This window comes from Notothenia rossii, assembly GCF_949606895.1.
Source record: "Notothenia rossii genome assembly, chromosome: 11".
Classification (NCBI taxonomy): domain Eukaryota; kingdom Metazoa; phylum Chordata; class Actinopteri; order Perciformes; family Nototheniidae; genus Notothenia; species Notothenia rossii.
In genome coordinates this window covers 25690433-25707181 of record NC_136910.1, presented here as the reverse complement: position 1 = coordinate 25707181, position 16749 = coordinate 25690433, and the positions used below count along the sequence as shown (strand labels likewise).

The 16749-nt window shown below is 38.5% G+C and overlaps 2 long non-coding RNA genes across 2 annotated transcripts in view; one reads left to right on the top strand and one right to left on the bottom strand.

Moving 5' to 3' along the window:
- The window catches only part of LOC307024465, a 41958-nt gene extending 30008 nt beyond the window's left edge, over window positions 1-11950 (top strand). The window contains exon 2 of the long non-coding RNA XR_013803903.1: window positions 11457-11950. This is a non-coding gene — a long non-coding RNA (uncharacterized lncRNA). The remainder of the gene's footprint in view (window positions 1-11456) is intronic.
- Window positions 11951-13539: 1589 nt separating this feature from the next.
- Window positions 13540-15263, bottom strand: LOC307025259. The gene is made up of 3 exons (XR_013804129.1): window positions 15057-15263; window positions 14664-14789; window positions 13540-14265 (listed from the first exon to the last, which is right to left on the bottom strand). It is a non-coding gene; the product is annotated as an uncharacterized lncRNA (long non-coding RNA).
- Window positions 15264-16749: the final 1486 nt, after the last annotated feature.

The following is a 16749-nucleotide window of genomic DNA, read 5'->3' as shown; positions in this document are numbered from 1 at the left end:
CAACACATTGCTGTGGACTGAGGCCCTCTCACCATGGTCCCTGCTGTTTACACAGGCAGTAAAAATCAATGGTGTGTGATGGAAACAACATGTCATAAAAGGAGCAGCGGCAGATCGATGGAAGCTTATAACTGGATGTTTAGGTGTGTTTGTCTCTGTGAGGAGATGATAAGAACTGCTATTCAACACTGTAAAACTATACAGGCTGCGTGGTCCTGTTCCTCACACATACCTCCACACATACTGTACATGTATAGACAGTCAGACCCCTTTTTTGTCTTGAACAAATTAAAAAAAAAATTGAAAACAATATTTGCGTTTCTTTATTCTATATTTTTGTGTCTTTACATTTAAACTTAATTCCCCAAAAGTTGGAATAAGATAATGACATACTGTATTTCGAAATTCGGAAAAAGAATGCAGAAAAAGAATTGTCTTAATACTAGTAATCAACGAGTGATATGAAGAGATATCCGCATTCCCCTCTGTAAAAACATAATGTAATATTATGTCAACAAAGCACAACAAGAATTTTGAGCCTGGCTTTTGAACCGATTTCTGTTCCAAAGTGTTTGCACATTAGCACATCATCTATTTAGAAATAATTTAATATTCAATTTAAGATCATTTCTTAAAACTTTAATGATATATATTAAATATTTACCCCATTCACTTAGTAGTGTCTTCCCTTCACATTGGGGAACCATCGTTTTTTGTTTCTTTCCCATAGAACCTTTTTAAGTTTCGTTACATACCATGTTAAGCATTATGAATTCAAAACTTTGAAACTGATTATCCTTGAATTTGATCATGGGTCATTCGAGTCCTCTGTCCTCTTCATCTGTGCATTGTTTTACAAACTCAGATCTGTGTTTTCTCTTTAACTTTGTAAAGTGTACCTAATCAGTGCTGTTCATAGTGTAGTGTCACTGTGCACCAGTGGCTGCTTGCCAGGCTGATAAGACTGAATCACACTTTAGAATCATTTCCACTGACATTCCATTCCAATGTTACAGTGCTGGCTTTGTGTGTGCAGAGGCACTATGACATTTATGGTTTGATGTGTCTGTGATGATTGTGAAATTAGGTATTTATGGCGCCTTTCTTCCAAAAGTGTATTAAAATTATACTGAAGTAAAATAATAACTGATAAGCAAAACTATTTGTGCTTTAATCTAACATTGTCTGTTGGAGCCAGAGAGAAACGATCATTTCATTCACATGAATCCCACAGTCTGTAAACATGTGCCTCACGAAAAGGAAACACCAGAGGACAGGGCACTCCCATGTGCCTGGGCTTGACTTCCAGGTAGGTTTGGATTTCTTCAGAGTTGTATCAATGACTCATTGGTATCGACCTCTCTATTATCTTTATGTACCGCAGGACAAAAATGGCAAGATTCCCAATAGGAAGCTGATTTAGGCATGATACATCTATTTAACCTTCATACTGGAGAGGTCATTGATGGGTGACCCTCATTTACTATGACAGGAGACTAGTTCAATACAAAAAAGCAGCAACACCATTATAAAAGTAAAAAGAAGGATGTACAAGTGCTGCATTCACAATTCCATAGTTGGGAAGTTGTGCTTCCAAACTATGGTGTGATCATGATGCATGCAACTAAAAATATGTGTTGTATTTAAATACCCAGTGTTTAAACAACCCGTTGTTAGCTTTTCCCAGAATATACGTTACGATGGAAAGCAAAGGAAATCGATTATTAACAGTAAATTCCCTAAAAACATTAAAATTATGTTATCAATAATGTTATTGAGGTCAATGCTTCTTTTCTAACTAATCTAGGTCCCTCTATGTGGACAGTAACTAAGAATCACAACCTAATACTAAAAGATATATGGGAGCAAAAAGATAAATGCAATAAGTGAATTAAAAAAACTAAAGTTATTTTTAATTATTATGCAGTTTCTGAGTTATTAGCTAACTGTGTTGTTTGCATTTTGCACACAATCCCTGTGTCAAACATTAGTTGTATCATTTTAGATTGAACGATGTTCACATGCTAAATAGTAGTGTTTAATTAAATCAAGACAAAGCTGTATTGAACATTCTCAAGACATGGAAAAGCACAGGGCGGAGTGCTGCTTCATCTCTGGTCCTGATATTGCTGCCATGCCCACCGGTAAACTATAGGTTTCATTTTGGCATTAACCCTTGTTTCATATCATAATCCTAAATACATGAATTTTCTTCATGCATGATTTCATATTTGAATATTTCTGTTAGTTTAATGTAACTAAAAGCAACTTTCAAGTTAAATAATTTATCTTTTTTATGGGGTGATTGTATTTCCTCTTTTATTATTAATGTGTGAATGGTTCCGAAGTCACGGAAAAATGACTTACATAGTACCGAAAATCAAAAGTACCTTTGAAAGTAAGGTTAAATAAAATAGTTCCTTTAAATAATACAAATGTTGGTTCAAGTTAATAATAATCCCTTGTCGGTGTATGATCATGAAGTGATTTTATGTGTTTTTAAAAACATAAGGTTTTTATGAACCTATCACACTGGAACATTCAACAAGATTCTGTCTCCGAGTAGCGCCCCCCCCCCCCCCCCCCCCCCCCCCCCCACCTCACCTCAGGAGATATCCTTTTATGTTTCCCCTTAAAGGTCACTTATGCACTAATAGGACCTTAATTCAGTCGGATGTTTGCAGCATTTAGCCATAACTATTTATTATCGTGTGTGTGCTCTGCGGGCAGCTTGTTTGAGCAGCTAATCGTTCAGATGGACTCTATCTAAATTGGATGGTGAGGCAGAAAATCCTGTACTCTTTTAACTAGCATGTTAATACATTTAAAACCCCCCTATCTTCCATTTGGATATGGCCTAATTGAAAAGCAAATAGCACACTTGAGTGCACCCATGAATCGGTGAGTGATATCTCCTTAGCTGCCGGAGGAATGGGTCCCCCAGCCGGCCCCTCTCTCCCGTTTTCCAGTGCTTCAAATGGCCTCCCGCACACATTATCTATTGGATTATTGTTTTGGGGATTAATGTCTTGATGTGGATCCTTTTCACACACAGTAAGTGGTTTCTGGGACAGCCTCTCTGTTGACTCAGCAGATGGAGCGCTGAACAAAGACAGGCCGATCGAGGTGAACATGGAGAGGACTTTACACAATTAGGTATTAATGTGAAAAGGGATGTTTAAAAACTGATGATTAGAATGATAATGACAGTGTTTGATGAAATAATGGTACTTTATTCATTAATAAAATGTGATGATACTGCCATTTTCTCAAACAGCATGCAGAGTATTTCTTGGTCATGCAGTAGAGGGTCAAAGATATACAGTATGACACTTATCTTTTTACTTATATAAGGATTCTTTTCTGTGAAAACGTTTTCCAAGATTGTTTGGTTTATATGCAAGTGAGACTTTATGTTATTAAAACAATATAATATATGCTAATGTGGACATATTTACAGAAGATACATCTGGAAATTTAAAATGAAATAAATCCAGGTTCAAAATGGTTGTTTCATTGTGTTGACATATCAGAAGACAAAAGGTTTTACAGTGAATTGTGTATATCTCTTTGTATCACTCGATAAAGCAGAACAAAATGATTTTTCAAGACAGTACAGGTGAATAGCGTAAAGAAATGTAATACAAATATATCAATTGATTACTGCATTAAAAACACGGTTTTCTCTCATGTAATGTCTTGCTACATAATGAATTAATGTCGAGCAGTTGTCGTTTTGTCTGGTTCCTTATGACCATGAGTCAGTGGCCCAAAATGAAAGATGGTCACTTATTGGAACCAGCTTTATATGTTTCCAGCCTGAGCAGTCTCTACATGTCCTGCAAGGTGGTGGCCCCTGACCCGAGGCAGTATCTCTGGTGAGTATCTGCTAGCCTTGGAGAGTGTTCATGGGTAAAAAAAGTTAGCATTGGGCTACATGTCTGCTGACATGCACTTCACTGTTTTCAGTTGGTTTCACTTCTTAGTTTTGAGCCCTGGTGTTGGCAGTGTCTCACTTAACGGTCTGTCCACTCAGCTGATGACTCTTAAAGGAGAACCAACCTTCTGATGATGTCATCAAAGTTATCTCAGTTTTGGCAGAGAGAACTAACCTCAGGTCAAAACTGGACACAGGGAATTTGAAAGATCTAGGTATTCACTGGGCATGCAGCATTTAAGTACATATGTTATCAAGTTGCATTATGGGAAATGTAGGCTCCACCATGTATCAAATCAAATCAAGTTTTATTTATAAAGCACATTTAAAAACGATTTTTGGTCGAGCCAAAGTGCTGTACATGTAATAAAAGCACACTACAATAACATAAGAGAAAAAAAATAGAAAAGACAATAATTTACAACAGAAATATAAAGACGTCCTATGTATAGGACTTGATCCAATCTGGAAACTAAAACTTGTGCTATCTCTGTCAACAGCGTGCCTCCCACACGCCTATTGAAGATGTCATTAGGTGTTGGGATTCACTACAATAGGCATGGTGGTAATATATTAGCGGCTGTTTTCTGATTGCTTTTCCTTATCTTGAGCTAATGAGATGGTGCTTATAGTAACATGTATCTGGTCATTTGAACTTCCACACCAAGTCATTTGTCCTGTTCTCTCCAGGAAACCCCCTTTGTACCTGAGCTAACATCAGGATGAAGCACGTGTAGATACAGCATGAACAGAAGCCTGTTATCCAGAGATAAAGAAACATAATGAGTCATTTATCTTAACAACTCAATGAATGCTTCCTTAAGATAATGTTGAAATTGATAACCTCAGGATAACTAGCTTTGAAAGAGTAAATATTGGCATAATTTGTTGTTAGGAGATGGTCAGATAACTTAAAGACATGCTTAGATCATTAGATAATGAAGCTGTTGTTACCATGAAGTAGTTAACAACGCCAATAACAGTAGTGACTGTCATATAATCCAATAGAGGTCGGAGAATATTCAATATGTATAGTTTACGTTGTATGCTACGATTGAGAGGCTTAGATTAGAATAACATTACTGTACAACTAAACATGTTTATATGAGATACAGATAGGAATAATACAATATAATAACACAGGAATGTGAGGTGTAACATACACCTAAAGGTATGGTGAGACTATGGACAGTTTTAATAAAAAGCAAAGAGAAAATAGTGCTTTTAAATGAATTAGTGCAGTATCTCAGCACATTTAAACCTCAGGAGAGAAATCTGGGCTTTACACATTTACATAACTTTGCAACCGCATATTAAAACTGTGTTTTTGTTAAATCCTAAAAGTTAAAGGTCCAACCAAGGATGCTTGCAAATTAGCCATTTTCTAAATCTATATCATATCGTCCCTGTTAAATCAATAAGCAAGTTGATAATAATACAAAAGTTCAGGACAAACCTTTATTGAACAGACGAATAACCAACTATTTCAGTGTATGAGTCCATTTAAAACACGTCTTAATACAAACAATCCTCTGGTACAAGTAGTTGCTGTCCTCATGGCAGGTTAATGGTGGAGCTAACCCACAAACACACATTTGTCATCATAACAAGTGTTGAGAAAGCGGTTTGGTCCTGTGTGCCGCGCAGCTGAGCACATGTGCCGCTGTTTGTTCTCTTTCAACACCAATCAGGCCAATTGAACTCCTAGTCCCTCTGCACTGAGAGAAGACATGACTAAACCATCCCAGTCTACAATAATAACACATACTGTGTGCGTGTGCGTGTGTGTGTGTGCGCGCGTACGTGGGTGCGTGTGTTTTCATATACAGGCCCAAATGGAAGGACATGGAAACATCTATTCTCCTTTTATCTGTTTTCACAGTCACATTGTGAGGACCCACCTCGTTTTGAAGACAAAAACCAGATCCAGATATTTTAATCTTAGACTTGGTTTAATGTTACACCTGATGTAGGTTCGCAGGTATGGTATTATTTTTGTGTCATAAAGATAAAGCAACACTTTTTCAGAATAAAGCAAAACTATGAGTTTAAAAGAAAAAAAAAGTGAGTCAAGCAAAATAAAATAAATTTCAAAAATAAAACTATAAGTTGCAAACAAATCATTTTTGTAATCATGTAAACTGACTAAGTATTTTTTCTTTGTTTTAACATAGGTTTTTGTTTGCAGTTCTTGTTTCTTCTTTCTCAATGATCAGACTTTTGCTCTCGCTGCAGCTCTCTCATTTGCGGTCCTTCACTTTTTGTTTGAGATTCTGACACAAACCTCCCAGGTGGGCGGGACTTTCAGGGGTGCGTCCCCATTGGCTACTCAGATTTTAGTGACAGCCCAGTCCTCCAGCGATTGTACAGTGCAAGCAGCTGTGGTGCGGTAGCTGCCTGAGCTTGGATAGAACACCCGCAGAAGAACCAGCATTTCAGTTATTATAATACTACAAGTGAAAATATATGCAAGTTTTGATCATTTGCAGAGGCGCGGGAAGGTATTTTGAGTGGGGGTGCTGAGGTGCTGGACTCCAGTGAACACTATTATGGGCACTATAGAGAGCCGCAGTGACGCGTCCTTAAACCCGGAAGTAAACTTCTTCCGGTTCCTTCGTCTAAAACGCAATGCAATTTCTCCATAGGATTTTGGAAAATAGCTCGAAATAAGGTCTGTGGTTGACACATATTTAAGAGATGGATCACGTTTTGTTCAGCCGGATAATATCCACATGTCAACCCTACTTTTATAATTTTTGAAAAATAAATCTAGTCGGCAGAAGCAAAATGCTAACGTTATGCTATAAACGAACTACAAGCCAGTACAGCAGCAGGATCGCACGACTTCAACGTCACGCCAACTTAAGATCGTTTCAACTGACTTGCACTGAAACTGCACTTTGAAAACTTTAAATATATTAACATTTTAAACTGTATACCCCGGTTATCTAGGCCCGTTTTGTTTAATGTATAACATGTTTATCTAGGCCCTTTTTGTTTTATGTATACATGTCACACTGTGGGAAACGATATTTCGATATTTCTGGATGTATAACACATGTAGAATTTTTAACAATAAAGCTGAATTTGACTTTCGCGTGCTTGCATATTTTAACAAAGCTTTTCATTTTAGCCACACTGAATTTAACTAGAAGTCATGGCTGTGTCAATTACTAGTCTGATATCGTTTTACAAAGATGACAAGAAGAGTGTAGATAGAGGAGCGAACCACTACAAGTCAGGACACGTTACAGTGCAGTCTAGATGAAGGTGTGCTTACCGGTGTTGTCAGGGCTAGCATGAGGGACAAGGTTTATAGTGTCGGTGAGTAGTGATAGCAAGAGTACCGTTAACCTTTTAAGACCGAGTTAATTTATTCACATTAATTCCGATCAACAAATCAATTTTATGTGTCACATGAAATCTTTATTAGGCAAGGCAAGGCAAGTTTATTTATATAGCACTTTTCAAAACAAGGCAATTCAAAGTGCTTTACAAAAAATGAAAGACATTAAGAAAATGGCATTTAAAATCAGTCATTAAAAAGAAAAGCTAATAAAATAAACTTTAAAAGAAAAAATACATGGATAAAAGTTACAGTGCAGTCTAAGATATTAATAGTTCAATTAAGAGCAGCGACAAAAAGAAAAGTCTTCAGCCTGGATTTAAAAGTAGTAAGTTGCAGCGGACCTGCAGGTTTCTGGGAGTTTGTTCCAGATATTTGGAGCATAATAACTGTACGCTGCTTTACCATGTTTAGTTCTGACTCTGGGGACAGAAAGCTGACCCGTCCCTGAAGACCTGAGAGATCTGGATGGTTCATAATTTAGCAGGAGGTCAGAAATGCATTTTGGTCCTAAACCATTCAGTGCTTTATAAACAGCAGCAGTATTTTGAAATCTATTCTTTGACACACAGTAAGCCAGTGTAAAGACTTCAGAACTGGAGCGATCTGATCCACTTTCTTAGTGTCAGTGAGGAACCAGTGTAAAGACTTCAGAACAGGAGTGATGTGATCCACTTTCTTAGTGTTAGTGAGGACTCGAGCAGCGGTGTTCTGAATCAGCTGCAGCTTTCTAATAGATTTTTTAGTGAGACCTGTGAAGACACCATTGCAGTAGTCCAGTCTACTGAAGATAAAAGCATGGACACGTTTTTCCAAATCCTGCTGTGACTTTAGTATTTTAATCCTAGATATGTTCTTTAGGTGATAGTAAGCTGATTTAGTAACTGTTTTAATGTGACTGTTGAAACCAATAACTAATTTAACCCGCTGACAAGAGAGCCTACCTCCGAAGATCGTGACTGGCTGAGGGACAGACTAGGGGGCAGGTTCTCAGGAATTTCTTGGCTTCTCTCCCCCGAGCCAGAAGAGGAACACTACAGCTTGGAAACACTTACTGTTCCTGAAATTATCAAATCTGTTGGGCATCAGGGACCTGAGGCAATTGTGGCAAGCATGGCATTGTCTGAAGAGCAACAGAGGGCAATTCAGGTGGCTACCACTGGTCATCGAACCAGCCCAAACTGGCATTTGTTCAGGAAAGGAAGGTTGACTGCCAGCAACTTTGGAGCTGTCGTGAGGTCAAAGCGTGTGACTGCTTCCTTTATTGCCAGGGTGCTAAGGCAACAACAGGCCCTTGATGGTGTTTTGTCTGTACAGTGGGGGACTATGAATGAATGTGAGGGCGTCAGGGCATTCACCACTGCAACTCAGATGCAGGTCCATGAGTCAGATTTGTGGCTCTCCCAATCAGGAATGTTGGGGGCATCTCCAGATGGTCTGGTAAGGTCTTCCGCTGTGCTTGAGGTAAAGTGTCCCTACGGAGCAAGGGAAATGACAATTAGTGAAGCATTGCAAATCAAGGGCTTCTTTGTCAGTAAGGAAGGAGAAACATTCAGCCTGCGTGAGGAACATCCTTACTGGCACCAAGTGCAAGGTCAGCTTCACCTCACTGCAAGAAAGAAGAAGAAATAATAAAATTGTGAATTGTTTTTAATTTACATTTACTCGCCTTTGCAATGTTGTGGTTGTTAGAGTGTTAGGTTTTCTGTCAGCTCGTCTGTTGGGAAGATATAAAATATAGTTTCATGGAAGTCACACCGTCACATATACTGTAAGAGCATTAAGACATACAGTACATAGGCTAAAACAAAACATCTAAAGATATAACCTTGCACTTTGATAAGTCTCGTGAACATTTTCACTATTTTGCCATTTTTATAGATGAAAATTGAACTAAAGAAATAAATGGTAGATTAATCCATATTGAAAATAGGTGTCAGCTGCTACACTAATTATAATAGTTATATTTCTTAATTAATTAAGATAAGATATTACTGTATTGATCCCAATTTGGGAAATGTTTGTGTTGCAGCAGCATAACAAGAAAAACAAAATATAAGTTATTATATATACAAAAGTATGTGAGGGATGGATTATTAAATTGAATATAAATGTAAAATGTACATGTGATTTTACGTCCAAGAGAAGCTATGGAGCAGAGAGTTCTCTGCCAGCCAGAGGTGATTTGTTATTAGTTCAATATGTCAAACTGATTTCCCTGACTACAATCTTTAGTTACATGGTGAAACGTTATGCTGCTTGTACTAATAAGACTTATCATATAAGCCACACAGGTTTTAATAGGATGTATTCATTATCTTTACTTGTGTTGCGGTCTTTTCAACAGCACCATCTCTATAACGGCGATACAGTCACTACCCATTATTTACATTTCACCGTGACATGGACAAAAATGTAACGTCAGCTTACCTCATGGCACGAATCCAGACTCTCCTTTGGAAAACATTGGCCGGGAAACGATAGAACAAGCACGTTTCATGCGAAGACCTGTGGCTGCAACCCGGAGCAAAGCAACAAACCATTGCGTAGCTAACTAGTAGCGCTAGCTTTAGCTAACGTTAGCCAACGAAACGAACTGCCGAGTAAAATTGGAAAACACTGGTAATTAATTATTCTATAATTTGTAAAACTACGGTGTTAAAAACGACAATTTCAAAAATACAGATTCTAATGGTCAGATATAGATATACAGATACTAAAGATAGGCAGGTACTTGCTTTCAAGCAGAACACAGGGGAAAACAAACTTAGCGGGAGTGTTTACGTGTTTGGCGTAATGACGTACAACGGCCTCGACAATTTCTGTAGTCCTATTCAGCCATTCGGTAACAACCATCGTTTTTCAGACACGTAAACTCTTCAAAAATCCCCAGTGGGGTCACTGCTGTGTATTTAATATCGTAGAACAAAACGTGATTTATCTCTTAAATTTGTGTCAACCACAGACCTTATTTCGAGCTATTTTCCAAAACCCTATGGAAAAAATGCATTGCTTTTTGAGGAAGGAACCGGAAGTGCTAAAAATGCTAACTTACTTCCGGGTTTTACGACGCGTCACTGCGGCTCTCTATAGAGCACTCAAAAAAGCGCGAGCACCAGGGGCGCTACAGTGGAATGTTCTACTGCAACACTCCCCACACGCAAACACACAGTACACCCGCGACTGCTACAATGAAGGCTTGATAATCAGCTCACGGCATAAAGGCAGGGGTAAAGTGCTATTTCTTACGAGTGGGGAGCTGACCTCACCTCCTGTAGGGGGGTCTGGGGGGATGCTCCCCCGGGAAGATTTTTTTAAATATTGAAGTTAAAAGCATCAATCTGGTGCACTTTGAGAGCAACATTAAGAGATCTATGGATACATCTCTCAACACCCATATGAAACACAAATGTAATCAGATGTTCTTTTTCTTTATGAATATTTTTCAAATCACTCCCCTTTCAAACTGTATTCTTGTTTTACTGCCATATAGTATTTCATAACTGTTTTTCCTTTATCCCTTTTTTTTTATATAACGATAATGATCCTATGAAATGAAGGTGTGCCGTGGAAATAATCTTTTTAATAATTTGTGACCAAACCGTTTGAGACCCACTGAGATAACTTAGACTAAAGTGAACTATCTAAACCCTCAGAGAGTCCTTGAGCCTGAGAGGAGAGGACTCTCCTCCAGCTTCTTGTGGAACAAACAGCTCCTTGTGTCCGTTAGTGCAGCTAGCTTACCAGATGCTAACAACACGGTCCCTGCTGGCACCGGTCTCTCTCTCTCTCTCTCTCTCTCTCTCTCTCTCTCTCTCTCTCACACACTAAATGCGCTATAAGCCACGATAGCTTATTTTATTAACACGCTAATTTGATATGAAAATCAATGGAGGCTGGGTTAACTTTGTAGGAAAACCTAACGTCCATGACTGCCCCTGAGCTGTGTTCAGGGTTCTTATGGTCATTAAAAACCTGGAAAAGTCATGGAAATTCAAAATGCTAATTCCACGCCCTGGAAAAGTTATGGAAAACAATATTTTCCCCAAAGTTTTAGAAAAATAACTAAAGTAGCATCAAATATAATTTATATTTGATCTAATCGCCGAAATAGTAATAATATGATAATAAATACTGTATCGGATAGTAATGAAACTTAAAATGGCATTTAAGCAGTGGCGATTCTAGAGATTTATTCATGGGGTGGCAGAGGGGTGGCAGGCATATATTGTAGGGTGGCAATTTTTTTAGGAAGCCCACCTTACTTTGTACTTTATATGCACCCATATACAACAGTTTTTTCAACACCCAAGTGTGATAAATTCAATATTTGGTCTACATACATGAGCATTCCACTTTTTAGTACATTAAAACAGTGTTTCCCTTGGGATTATTGTAGCAGCAGAAATGTTGCTCATCCCAAGCAAGCCTTCTGGGGGGGTATCCGGGGCATATCCCCCGGGTCAAAAATGTTGAACATTGTTAATTCAATCTAATCAATCTGAGGCACTTTGAAAGCAAAATCAAGCCATAGGAATGATTTAGAAATTTGAGGACTTCCCAGCACTTTACAAAATTCCAGCATTATCCTAGAAGCAAAGCCCTCCCTCAAAGGCCTGCCTGCCAAAGTGTTTTGTGAGTGCATGTGTACAGAATAGGTTAGACAGGTTTGTGAGAACAATTTCTGTGTGTGTTAAAGTCACAAAATATATACAAATATTTACATTATCAGTTATTGATGAAATTTCACATTGTAAATGCAACCAAAAAAATACAAAGCAGATTAGAATGTTTTTTGACTCCGTTACATATATCATCTGATTGCTACAGAAGCTGTATGCGACGATTGCTATGCTGTGCAGCAAATCTCTTCACAAACTCATCCAAATTTAAATCTTTCGCACGTTTAGACTCAATACTGAGAATTGCTATACTTGCTAGTCTGTTCTCAGTCATGGTAGAACGCAGGTGATTCTTGATCAGTTTAAGAGCTGAAAAACTCCTCTCACATGCTGCACTGGTAACAGGCAATACCACAGCTATTTTACATAACCTGAACATCTCAAAGAATACCTCCTTGTATGGTTCCAAAAAATTAACAAATTCTATTAAACTGGACAGACTTTTTCCATGTGTTGCTTGTCGATCTAACAACCTTCTAGTCTGGTGCAGTTCATGTTTCAGATCCTCTACATTTGACCCATATGCATTGCTAATAGAAAAACTGCCTCCTCATATAAAAAGCTGCTGCTGGATGGATTTAGGGCCTGGACACCCTGCATGATGTCACAGTTTACGCTAGAGAATCGTCTTCTCATTTCACCAACCATACAATCAATGATGGGATAAAATACCTTGGTGATAAAAGACCTCTTACTGTCCGATTCTGTGTGTTGTCCTAATGTTGACATGATAACACTACCTTGAAGTCTTTGTGTTATTTGCCTTGCCCTTTTAAAGGTGTGAGTCGTTGAAATGTCAGACTTTTCACAGGTGGCTAGTACCTCATTCCACAGCTCATCAAAGTATGTCTCACTGCGATAGTCTTCCAGAGTCTGTCTGAGGGTCGCAATTAACTCTACAGCTTTAGTAAGGTCAATCTGTGTTGACTGAAGCATCTCTGACAAAAAGTGTGTGTCCTTTAGTACCTTTCTAAATAGTACAAGACATCCAATAAAATTTAGATCGATCTGAACTAGTAGACCTCTTGCTTCAACCGCTCTGTCCGGATTGTCCTCCTCTGAAATATCTTCCAGTACTTGCATTACAGCAGGCAACCTATCCATGACATTGCGACAAGCTGTATGTCTGCTGGCCCATCGAGTCTCGCTGAGACGTGAGAGTTCCCTTACTTGACCATCATACATCTCTCTCTGCACATCCAACCATTTAGGATGGACATAAGATCCTGACATAAAAATATACAGTCGCTCTAACAATGAAAAGAAATGTCTTGCATCAGGAACAGATTTCACACTGTCTACCATCACTAGGTTTAAGCAGTGGGCACTGCAATGAACGTAGAATGCATGCTTGGCTACTTCTCTTATTCTGGCTTGGACACCAGCATGCTTCCCACTCATAGTTGAAGCACCATCATAGCCTTGCCCAACTAGGTTTTTTTTATATTCCAGCCCATACTTCTCTAAACAGCCAATGATCTTCTCTGTTAAACTGGCAGCATCCAGTTTATCTGCCTCTTGAAACTCTAGAAAACTCTCCTGAACTACACCATTATAATAGTACCGGAGAACAAAAGACATCTGCTCCATTTTCTTTACATCTTTTGTTTCATCAACAAGAACAGAAAATTGTGCACTCTCTTTAACCTCTTTGATAATCTCCTCTTTAACCATATCTGCTAAACACTGCAGTATTTCATTTTGTATCAGGCTACTTGTGTATTTTGCATTTTTTGCTTGATTTTCCATTCGTTTTTTTAAAAACGGATCATGCTTGCTCAGGAGATCCAACAATTCTAGGAAATTTCCTCTATTGTCCGCCTCGGATGATTCCCGGTGACCACGCTGGGAAATGTTTTGAGTGGCAGTTAACAACAGGACTTCACCAAGTGTGCGTATATATTTCTGGTTTTCGATTACTTTTTTACTTGACTCCTCTTCCATCATTCCTAACATTGATGAGTTTCTGTCTAGCATTTTCTTATTCTCTGTCCATGCAAACATAGCATTAACATGGCTCTCTGATTTAGCATGTGAACAAAATCCACTGTCCTTAAATGTAGCTTTCTTCCAGTTAGAATAACCATTCATAGAGGTAAACACAGTCCTAGAGGCATTAGGTAAAGAAAAGTGTCTACAAGCAAAGCAATATGCTGCGTCTTTTGACTGTGAGTATTCCACCCAGTTATGCATTTTGTACCAGTCAGCATGGAAACTTCTCCTTGCACAACCTTGCATCGTCTTGGGAAAGCTCTCCAGCGATGGTTGTGTCGGCCCATCCCCTCTGTGTTTGGAAATGTCTGGAAAAAGATAAAATAAGGAGGGAAAGTTACTCTATAATAACTACCCTGATAAGCCCCAAGATGTATTTAACTACATTGATTCATTGATACATTGATTAACTACATTGATTCATTGATACATTGATTGATCTACATTGATTCAAATCATACATGGCATTTACTGTACTGTGGCTTTGATAAAATGTCACTAATTCTGTGCTGATATATGTATTTGATCCAAATGGTAAATGGACTGCACATATGGGACTTCATTTGCAACTAACGGTACCCAACACACTTTACAATGGCCTCTCATTAAGCCATTCTCACACACATTCACACCAATTGTGGTAGCTTTTTTTCAAACGTAAGGAGCTAACACTTGAATGGAACCCCCCACCCACCAAAAAACATACCATGAGGACCAGCTGTAGCTGCACAATCTTCCACTTCTGTCTCAGACTGTCTCTCTGCACAGTCATCATTGACACTTTCTGGCTCTGGCTCAGGCTCTGGCTCTGGATCAAGGCACTCCAAGGTCTCTGTTGGGGTATTTTTTTGTTGTGTAGGAGAAAAATAAAATAAAATAAGATACTATAGGTAGCAATAATAATAATAATAATAATAATAATAATAATAACCCTGATGGTCAATGTCACACTTATAGCACTTTATTTGCATTTAACAGTACCCAAATCACTTTACAATGGCTTCTCATTTACCCATTCACACACCAACGGCAGTGGAGTTTCTCAAACGTAAGGAGTGAACACAACTGGACCATAACACAACAACAAAAACATACTGACCAGCTACGCAGATCTTTTCCACCTCCATCTCAATGAACTGGCTCTCTGCATTGGCAGATTCTGCCTCGGGCTCGCTCTCTCCTGCTCTTTTCTGATCTGTAGCCTATTTTACACAAAAAGTAGGCCATTAACATAATACATTAGCCCTAATGTTACTGCACTGTAGCTTCGTTTAAAATATCACTACTTGTGGTGGTATATTGAAATATAAGATCACATTTACTGGGCTGTGACAAAATGGGGGTTGTGCACCAACAAGTTTCTTTTTCAAATTTGACATTCTGCAGTTTGACACCGATTTTGGATTGTTTTGAATTTGTTTTGATCTTAAAACGATATTAATAATAATTATCCAATAAATCATCAGTTGGTATTTTTTGACTGGGGTGGCAGGTGGGGTGGCAGACCCCTTTTCAGGGGTGGCGGCTGCCACCCCATGCCACCCTGGTAGTTTCGCCACTGCTGATTTAAGTGAGAGATTTTAGTTGCTTTAGCCTTGATTTTGTTTAGATCGGCACAACATGTTTCATATGCAGACCTTATTTTCCTGTTCCATGTTAAAATAAACCATTTTCTGTGGTACTACTGAGAAAGAGTCATTTTTTTGGGCATGGAAAATTAGGTAAAGGTCCTGGAGAAGTCATGGAAAATCATTGAAAATCATTGGTGAAAAAGTGTATGAACCCTGTGTGTTTTAATTGTTAACTTCATATTTTTAATTTCCTAGAACATTTATTTTCCTCTCATATTAACAGTGTGGATCATTAGACAGCGTGGTGTCCAGAGTCTTCCCACTTCCTCTGAGGGGACAGCTCGGAAGGGGGGCATGAAGAAAGACCTGCACCATCTTCACCCACACGTTGTTGTTATCACTGGCTCTGTGTCATTTCATTTGACCAAATGTCTTTACATTTAATTGTTTGTCCTAAACATAGCAATATATGCTTTTGAAAGATGTCTTTGAAAAAATATAGTATACAGTTTATATTGTGTATCACCTTTAGCTTGAAAATACATAGATGTGTTTTTTTTATCTATAAAATAAATAGACAGACACTTTATCAATCCCAAATTGGGAAATCATGTAACAGCAGCAGTGTGTTCAGGTATTACAATATTTAAAGTTGGAATAAAGTATAAACTACACAACAACAAGTATAATGCACAGCAATCCATAAAATGAGTCCGATATGTTCATGAAACTCCCCAGGAGACCACGACACTAACGTGGCCGAGTGGACTCCGGAGTTTGCTGCATGAGTTGCCCTGTATGATCTGTGGCGTAGTGGGCTGTCACTCAAAAACTGAGTAGCCAATGGGGACACACCCCTGAAAGTCCCGCCCACGTGTATGGGCTCAGAACAGTCTCATAATACACAGATGCACACAGAAGGATTCACACTTGTATTTCATGATCCGCAAAAGGATTCACACTTGTGTTTTTCAATGCACACACAAATGTGTTCCGTTTCATATACATGTAAATCAAATCCAAATACAGAAAAAAGTTTTAAATGCGTATTTTTGATCCACACATTTGTTTTCCGTTTAAAACATCTGAACCTGCAAACACAAACCGCTTTCTGTGCATGGATCGCTGTGCATTCGTGTGTGGGTTTTTTGAGACTCCCCTGACGGTCAGCCGATTCGTACTTGTAATTTTTTCTATCTATAGCCAATCAGATGTCTCCTC